Here is a 10,516-nt window from a genome sequence, read left to right as displayed (position 1 = left end):
TTCCTTGCCAATAACTAAACTGTTACTCTTCCCCTGCTGTGTTTCTTTTTCCCCACAGTTTTGTTTTCTCCTTGTGTGTCTGTGAGACCACTCATGCCACAAACACACACGTCACAGATTACAGCTATCAACACATGATGATTTATAGCACCTATGTATCTGAGCCACTGTAGTCTCTGCTCACAGCTCAAAGGTCGTAAAACACAGTACCATTCAACAGCTGTTGCTCAGGTTTATTGCCAGGACAATCTTGGATTCTAAAAAGGTACAATTTTACCCCATTGCATCCCACAAAAAACACACAAAATGCAAAGCAGTTTAGCAATCAACATCTACATAATAGTGCAAACAGTAGGTGTTGTAAGTGGGAGTGAAAGGTGACAGTGGGGTACCCAAACATAGTATACTGGGTGAGCATAGACAGCATTCCCCTCGATCTTACTCTGTATTTAGCAGCCGACCCCCACCTCCATGACAAGGATCTACAGACCATCATGACCTCACCATCCAGGAGGCTTGTGCATTCACATGGTCAGGGGTCTGCGGGTAGCAGGCGTGTTAATCTACATGATGTCATTAAACTGGACACGTACACACCCTTACACACCCCAGACTTGACCCCAACATTAAAATTAACCCCATGCACTGTGTTAAAGGAGTGCACAGTATGCATGCAGCAGGGAAAGGTTGAAAATATGCTGTTTTTGTAACTTTCTCTATCCGGGTATTCGGCCTGCATTGGTAGCTTTTTTCCGCACTCATCGGAATAAAAAAATGTAGTTGGGGTCATTGTTTTTATCTGTAGTTTGACGAGAGTGTGTATATGGGTGTGTGTTATTAATACCCCAGAGTCAGTCAGTTCGGGGGATTTGAGAGGCTTCTTTGGTTTCAGTGTTTCTGAGCTCACAGACAAATTTCCCTACATGGCGGGTTTCTTCGCCACTCCGATGTGCTAACGACTTGGCCCCTCGCTTAAAATGCCAGCCCGTCGGACCCCATGCTGCAGGGCATAGGTGCAATCTATACGATCTGTTGCATGAGCAGAGCACAAGTGCACATCCACACACAGCTGCTCTCAGTGCAGGAGTTGAATGTAATCGAGAAAACTTTTGACAGGTTTAGTTTTAATGTTATTCAAATCCTCTGAGGGTCCTGGAAAATCTGTGGGGGATCGTTGACAACCACTGTCATCCACCCCAACAATGCTTTTCGTGGTAAACAAAAGCCCAGTCTCCTCTGGGAGTGTTCAGTGGTCAGCAGCAGAACAGTGCGGTTGCAAAGGGCAGCTCCCAGAAATTCACATGAGGACTTGCACAGTCAGCTTTTATTTTTCTAAGTTTAGGCAAAACAACAATGAATATAAAAAAAATATATGCACAAAAAAAACTGCAGTTGATTTAAATAGTTTGGAATACAAAATATATGTTTTCCTTCTTTCTATATATTGTATTTATTTTGTTTTAATTTGACTTATTTTCTGGATTTTCTTACTATTCAACAGGCATGTTTTCTAATTTGTGCAAAAATTAAATGAAAAATAAGTTAAAAAATGCATCCTTACAATCTCTCTTCAAAGTAGTTATTGTTGTAGCAATTTATCATTAAGTCTCATTTAATCATAAGTATTACTGCAACTTAATTATCTGTTTATTTCCCACGGATTGAATTCACATCTAGCCTCTAATTTCATCTTCCTACAAACCAAAGTCTGTCTCTACAACCATTTTCTTTGTAATTAACATGTATGTAAGTTTCAACCGTCTGCTCAACACTTCTTGTAATGTAAATTGCATAGCTGTATGTAAGGCGTAGGCTCCACGAGGACGAAAACGGGTTGAATCCGCATATTTCTCATGCGTATAGCCCTTTAAGCTCGACGACGCCGTAACAGAAACGTAGAAACAGACCCCGCAAACGACAACGGGTCCAAAGGTGGATAGATCTGGGAACGGAGCGCTCTGGGGGGTCCAACGGGGCCGTGGGGTCGCCTATACGGTCATGCGTTTCATAGCCCCGCCTCTCCCCGCCTCTCCCCACCTCTGCTGCTCACCCCCGCAAAAGTACACTGCACACTGAATTCAGATTATTTATCTTTATCTCGATATGAACATAAACGCGAGTGAAGTCTAATCTGACAGGACGGAGACACGCAGCTCCTCCGGCTGTGAAGCAGCCACACACTTCAAGTCAGATCACCACCCTTAGCTATTTTAATTACCTCTCAAACTACCTAAACTAGTTATAAATATGTTTATTTTTACTGTCGGGTTTACTTACTGGATCAGCTGCTGCATGAGGAAGCATGAAGATTTAAACTTTAACACACATTGACCGGCGAAAAACTCTGCGCGGTTCCCTCCGCCCCCACCGCGGAGAATAAACAGAAGTGCAGCCATGACAACCATTCTTCTTCGCTGCTTTTGTGGAGGAAGTTGCTGCTTTTGTGGAGGAAGTTACAGCGCCACGTACAGGTTCGGCATATGTACTGCAGCTTTTCCAGCGGTTGGATGTAAACGGAGCCGTCTCGTGGAGCTTGAAACAATCCGGTGTATATTGCGTGTGGTCGGAAGGTTTTTTGCGGTTGCGTTTGCGTTACTCCGATGCGTTTTGCCGTATTTGTCCTCGTGGAGCCGGGGCCTAAGTTTCAACCGTCTAGTCAACACTTCTTGTAAATTCGTAAATTCGTAAATTCGTAAATTCGTAAATTCGCTTGCTGAAGACCTTCCCCTTCCGATCTTGTACTAACTTCTTGGTGCAAGACTCTGGCCTTTCAGCTGAAATAGATTAACTCTGTTAAATGCTTTTTGACTTTTATTGACTTTATTAAATAACACAACTTTGCTTTAAACTTCTATTATTTGTTAATTTCTTGCCAACCAGGTTGTTTCTGTTTTTAAAGTGGAATTTCCTCCACAGTTATAGTCGTGCTTTGTAGCAAAAACGTAATCAAGGATATTGAGCCGTGACACAGCATGTTGGTCTGTCTGTGTGTCTGTGTGTCCGCGTGTCTGTCTGTGTGTCTGTCTGTCTGCATTTCATTCTCTGACCTTGTGCCTGTCCATCTGACTGTCTGTCTGCTTTAATACTATCTGTCATTACAGGCTGTCTGTCTGGCCATCTATTTGCAGTATCAGACAGTCTATCCACAGTATTTGACAGTTGATGTGTTATTCTGTCTGTGTGTCTGAGTGATGTCATTCAGGTGCAGTGTGCCAAGTCAGAAAGCCCAGGTTTCACCATCTGCTTTTTTATCCCCACACGCCCTTTTTTTCTGTCATCTGACACCTTGCAGTCTGGGTCTCCTGGGGATGCGTGCATTTACACTCGTAAAAACATAAAATGCTTAAAAGGTATGCACTTCGACACATTAGAGGGCATGCAGATGTGTGGTGCTGCGCTGTAGGTCCAGTAGGACAGCGTGACCTGTAGCACTGTTGTGGTCAAGCTGTGAGGTGTTTTAAATAGGCAAGCCCTGGGATTGGACTGTGGTGACTGATGGGCCACACTTTCCCTTCCTCGCTCTCTGCCTGTCTGTGCTGCTGCATTGCGATGATGGATGCCCAACCCTCTGTAAATATAGCCCTGCCCCAGCTAGTTAGCATGGTTGGCATGACCCAAGCCAGTGGTCACAAGCTAAATATATATCCAAAATAAATACTTCCAGATTCAATTCTCAAGTGTTGTTTAGACAGGCTGTAGCGTATATCACACATAGAAAAAGACAGAGCAATCCATTTTGTAATATAGCAAACACAGTGGTCTAAACATTGCACAATTTTTGAAGTCTAGTAAACATTGAGTGGTACATTTTTTAGAGACCAGTGGAGGAAAACACTGTGGTTCTGCAACTGTGTACGAAATCTTTGCCCAGTGCTGCGGTGACTGTGTCTGCGAGTCACTGCGGTGGTAACAAGTCATTGCCATGGTTTCCATCCAAACTGCTATTTTGTGCTCAAATGCACTGATACTGAGGAATGGATGCTGTGGGTGGGGAAGTTGCCAGCCAGCAGCAGTGACCACAGTGAGTGACGCAAGTGGAGAGGCAATGATGCGAGTGTGGCACTGAGAGTTCATTCAGGTGTGATTGTACTAAACAGCAGTAAACAGACACACCTGCTGCGTACCGTCAATACAGAAAGAGGAACAATGGCACTTTCACAAGAAACAGATCTTCTTTATGAGATAAAAGAGGCATCAATGTAGGCATTCACAAGGCCTGGACACTGTGCCACCATCAAATCTGTGAGCTGTTGTCTGGAAATAGGCCAAGGAGGTATTCAAACTGACAAAATAATTGGCAGAACAGGACAACAGAGTCTTTGAGAAGAAGTAGCTTATCAGAGTGCAGCCACCATGACCGCGCTGGTAGGATGGAATCTGGCTGTGTGAGAGTTTCCATTCTGTCCACAACAATAGAAGGCCTTCTCCGCCTGCTCTCACACTGCTGACTCCAAGCGCTACACCCAAAAATGTCGCCGGTTTTTCCCCTCCACTGCTGTTTAGATTTATATAATACATCATCACCTATGACGACTAATGCATTAGAAAGAATAGCCAACATTTGACTATACTCATACTGTATCAGGTTTTCCTAAACATTGATTGTATACACAGCTGTTAACATCTGGTTGCAATCATTCCCTCATCCCAACAGCTTATGTAGAAATCATATCTTTGCCTTTTAGTATGCCACACTGGAGAATTAGCATTTCAAAAAGGTGCCCTGTGGATTATACTTATAACAAATAAACGCTTTTACATCTTGATATCCTTGATGTCACATGCTATGAAACAATGCATGAATCAAATACCAAACCTACATTTTATAAATATACCATATTGTAAACATCCACGTTGAGCTCCTAAATGCTACATAACATGATTGCACAGTTTGATTGAATCTGGTGACCCCTATACACAGAAATGTAAAACAAATTATGAAATGTTGATGTCTTAAAGTGGACCTATCATGCTATATTTGAATAATATATTATATGGCCATACCTATATAAAACATGTCTGTGAAGTTTTTTTTTCAAAATACCAAACAGATCATGCATTTTAGCCATGCCTCATTTCGCTTTATTTGCTCTTTTCCAGCCCTGTTTCTGCAAGGGCTGATTTTGTGAGAAGTCTTCTTTGCTGCTTTTGTGGCAGACCACAGCGCCACTTACAGGCCTGGCATATGTACTACAGCGTCTCCAGCGCTTTCGAGTGGCAATGGCCGTGGCCCAACCCCCCATTCCCCTGATAGGTGGAGAGTTGCCCATATAGGCGGAGCTCCCTGTTTCTGACGTCAGAACAATTTCAAATCTGTATCAGCTCCGTTGCAGCCACGTTTTTAGAGATTTGGGTATGGAGGAAAAGAGAGAGGGTTGTGTTTTCTGACACTTGGTGAGTTCCCTGACACACCGGGGACGCATATTCATGTATAAAAGACATACAAAAGTGCATTTTGCATGATAGGTCCCCTTTAAATTATGTCTTGCAGCAATATAACAATCAATAAGTGCAGGCTTTGCATAATAATAGTGCATTGAAGATCAGGGCTTAGTATCTGTTTAATGTACAAAGACATTAATTCACGATGCATGTCTGGAATGTAGTAGGTACTTCTTGTGGCGCTAGAAACACTCCACAAAGACTGTGTTGAAATTCAACTTGTTATTAGGAAAATTGGACATGTTACTTCAGCAAGAAAAACATATGAACCTGCAGAGCTTTTTCCAAAACATACCCTTTTGACTGATATTTATCTTGCCTTGGTTGGTACTGGATGTCTTGTCAATGTCAAAGCTAAGCCTTGGCAGTGCGTGCCGCTTAGTGCTGAAGGGAAGGTATGACAGAGAGCTCATTAATCTGTTATCACACTGTGCCTCCACCCATCAACGCAAAAACAGTCTTGACACAAAGCTGACTTCAAGCCCTGATAGAAGAGTTTCTTCTTCCTATCTTGTTGGTTTATGGGGAAGATACCCATCACATTTCTCGAATAGGAGATTGTACGTTACTTTCAAAAAATAAAAAACATAAACATTACTTTGTTTTACTATTGTTTATATGTGGCCTGCTGCTGGAAAAAAACATCCCTCTGTCTCAGGTATGACACCTTTCCAGTAATTACCAAAAACAACCCGGGGGCCAAGACCTGTATGACATATACTCAGGTCAACAAAACTATTAAGTTGAGCTCATTAAGGTTTGTTTTGGAAATCCCATAGTTACTGACTGACAGGCTCAGACTGGTTATTAGATTAAATTTAAAAGAGCCCTCTCCTGTCATTTATGTGCAGAAGTTACTTAATGCATTGTATCAGTTCTACAGAGCTTTTAGTGTCCTTCAGCTAATTCTTATCTGGGTTGACCGCCAACAAGGTCCACTCTCACCGGCGCTGCCACACGATTCCTTTTTTAGAGTTTATTTTTTTAAATGATCAAGCTCTGTACACCAGTACCAAACAGCAGACAGACAAAGTAACCGTCTAGCTGGTGACTGATCATTAAGTTGAAGTGGCATAAAGTTTTCCCAGTAGTTGATGGAGTCCAAAACATCTTAAGTGAGTATTGAACTCAAATGTCTGTTTGCAACAAACACACCTACAAATGAAGGCTGATGTTGCTATAACCTGCTGTGTCCAAAAATCCAAACCTCTAAAGAAAGAAGATTTATAACTACCAAATGTGTGTGTTTAACTGAATGTCGTATACAACAGGTCAGTTAATGTTCAATATTCACAGCACCCTAGATCACACTGATATGGATACTTCTTCTGTGCTGGTTGCCCTGGTTATTTTTAGAACTGTGATATTTAATTAAATGGGACTTAGCAGCTTTTTCTGACTTAATAAATTAATATCAAACTTGATTAATAGCACAAAGTATGACCTCCACGTCTTTGCTCTTCCCTGTAATTTGGGGTTGACCTGTGGTAACGCTGCATTTCATGCATATTGTTCTGCCGCAGGATCTTAAGTCCTCTAAAGAATTATATGGAGTTTCTTAAGTGAGAGAAGGGAAACATAAATATGACTGTTTCCTCAAAAAATGTGAGAATTATGCATTACTATTATTAGTGTCTGCTCTTATGTCTAATAGTCACATTATTAAACGACTGATGTCTACGGTTGGTAAGGCCGGGGCCACCCTTGTATGACTCATTACTTTTACCTCATGCATTAGGAATCCAGTGACCCACACACACACTACTCAATAACCTGCCCGCCAAACGAGACCAAAGGCCGATTCCCAGGAGATTCCCTCATGTTAGTATCTGCAGTTGGCTGCAGTCCATGTGTGTTATGGTCACCGTCCAACTCAATATGTACAGCTTTGAGAAACAGTGTAGCGAGAGGCTGACATGGCATGGTATCAATAAGAATTTAGACATGTCATCAGCTGTGAGTGATTCAGGACGGCGCAGCGAACAGCTTGTTCCTGTCTGTCAATAACTCACCTCTCTCTCTCTCAGCAGCCACTTACACACACATGCACTCGGTCTCTCTCTGCTCATTCCTTCCATTCCTCATTGATCTGCCATGCAGGCCCTGGGAGGAAGAGGAGGAAGAAGAGGACGGGTAAAGTGATCAGGCTATGACATCATTTTCTGGCTACCTCAACCTCAGCGAGAGTGTGTGTGTGTGTGATTGTGTGTGTGTGTGGGCTCTAGTCTAGTAGTCTAGTCCTGAACACACGGCTAGACTCATACTTTAACTAACAAATTCCTTCCTAGACATGAGGGGTCCTGGGACACCAGAGGGAATAGACTCGTCTAGACTAACGAATTCCACTATAACTGAAAACATCTCTTTACAGATACATTTTTGTCCGTTTACATTGTAGCTCATATCAACAGAAAAAGCAGACGGACGACCCTACACCTGCAATGTGTTACAGGAAATGGCTTTGGAGAAATGAATGTGGTTAGTGGCAAAACGCCTACATTTAAAGAAGTATGGGATACTTTTATGCAATTCCTGGAAAGTGACCAGGCTGCAATTATAGATTAAGATTGATAAACACACCAATAAGTAATTTCTATTTGTACGATTTCTCTTATTAAAATTAGGATTTCAATTATTAATATGTTATCTTCATATATGATTATTTTAATTTTTTGTTAATTATCTCTAAAGAGTTGAGGTGAGGACAGGGAGTTGTTTACTGATGTAAATTATTTTCTTAATGTTAATGTAATACCAAACATATAATGTTGAGCTTGTCTGGGTCTGCCAAAAATCATTATTGGAGACGTAGGCCTATATTGTACAGTTCAGTCATGCAAAGTTTAATAATTTCTTGCTGATTTGTTTTATTACCGGAGATTGGGCTGAAGCAATCACAGGAGATGACGTGAAATCTGCACAGTCAGACAGGTAGGCACCCCACCTGGTGGAGAGAAGGCCTTCTGTGACACACGCGGAGTCATTATTATGCTCCGTGGTTGCTACATAACAAGCGGAATGCCGGAAGTCTCGGTTTAAAATGTTCACCGGCGTCTCACGTTTGGCTGGCCCCCCTTTTCTTATTGCCGCTCTTCTTGCTTCATTCATTCGCTTTCACAATCCGCACACTGGCTGGTAGTAACCCCGCCCACATCCTCCTGGAGGAAAAAGCCCTTATATGGGCATGTACCTGAGCTCGCAGGTAAGGCAACCTTTGAGATAAAGGTGAGTGAATGTATTTGCACTCTCTTGTATATCAGCGTTTCTTAAAGTGTCTCCCTTTAATGGCCTTGTTAAAAATGGTCAAAGTGACATCAGGAAATAAAGGTATTTAGAGCTAAGGCGAAACTGTTGATAATGGTTGACATTTAATAGGGGGAGGAAAACCGTACACTCGTGCTTTTTTAAAACACTTAAATATTTCCCCAAATGTATCAGACAGCACATGAACATAAGCTATCATCTCAGGGTAAAAATATATACGAGAAGATGAGGAATATTTGAAAGAAAAAATAACCAAACCCAACACAAAAACATCCAAAAAGACACATGACACAAAAACAACAATAACAAATGACCTGCTGTAATGTTTTATTAAAAATATTTTCAGGGATACATATTTCAGCACATTTTTCTTTAGGGTAAAAGTCAGTAAGTCAGTTGCATATAAAAAAAACTGTGTAAGGTAATGGTTTCCAAACAGGGAATAGGGTCCATCCAATAAAGGATGGGCAAGGTGCTTCAATCCTTTCTGACTTTTCCTTTATCTTTTCTGTAGTTGAATGCTGCACATTTGTACATTTTTTGGTTAGTTACAAATATTCAAATTAAAAACAAGAGTTGTGAAAATTGCCCTCAAGTGGAACTGCTCACCATTTAAATGCACACAATAAGTGACATAAGTAGACACAGGTATTATAAATCAAGGAATTTGTAAAATATGATCGTATCTGTGTCGTGACCTTTCCTAGCTAAGTCTCACCAATCTATGCTCATAATAAAGCTTTGCAGCCAGACAGAAGTGACTAATATCAATGTCTGCCAGGGATCAGACATTCACTTCATGATCTGGTTTCTCCCAGTGATCGATACATCACACATACAGGCAGTCATGGACGGACTGACTGAAAAACAAAGTGAGTCGGAGATACAGTCATCATTAGTTAAAATGTTCACTTTTGTAAAAAATTTAAATCTATCGCTGACTGTGCAATCAGAGGTCGCTCGCTGGAAAATGTCAGGAAGCACTATTTTATTCCACACAACCTACTTATCATCAGTTTAAACTCTTCCCATTATCTAGCAGCCTGGCCCATGCCACCCACTTTTTTCTATGATCCTGACACTAGAAAGACAATGTAGAGAGGACTTTTCCATCAACCAATCAGCCCCCCAATGGGTAAAAACTTCAAACGTGGTTCCTGAGTCAAACCCACCCACTCACTTGGGTGCGGTAGAGATGATAGGAACCCCACAGAGTGTGTGTCCTCACATTGTGGGGTAGAAAAGTGGTCACAGAACCATAACAATAACAGACGTACTGGAAAGAGCCCTCCAAATGATGTCATGGAGTCTGTTTAGTGTGTTCGTATGATAGGAATTCACCATAGTCCCACACGATGGGGAGGATGTGTCTGGAAAATGTTAATCAATGGTCAATTATCAATAGGAAAAAGGTATATTTTTAAATGTGTTTAATATATTTCTCTCATTTAAAGCAGAAACACGTGTTGTATTTTTTTCACCCAGAAATCACTATTTATACATCAATTATGCACCCCATATTACCTTGAATTCATAAAATAAACTTTCAAAACATGCACAACAAAACAATTGAACAAATTCTTGATGAATGGAAGTGAATAAAGGCCGCTTTTAACAACAGCAAGTTTGAGTCCCAAAACGTTTAAAAAGTGAGGTTTTAGCTGAAATGCTATTTCTCCCGAAGTAAGCATATGACTAAATGAGTGGCTCAGCCTGTAGGCCTGCAGCCTGTAGGCCTTGGAACGGATGGGTCGCCGGTTCACGTCCCGATCTGACCAAAAATAATAGAGTGTGGACCAATTTCTGATTG

The sequence above is a fragment of the Trematomus bernacchii genome, unplaced genomic scaffold, assembly GCF_902827165.1.
Source record: "Trematomus bernacchii unplaced genomic scaffold, fTreBer1.1, whole genome shotgun sequence".
NCBI lineage: Eukaryota > Metazoa > Chordata > Actinopteri > Perciformes > Nototheniidae > Trematomus > Trematomus bernacchii.
This window is presented reverse-complemented; position numbering follows the sequence as displayed.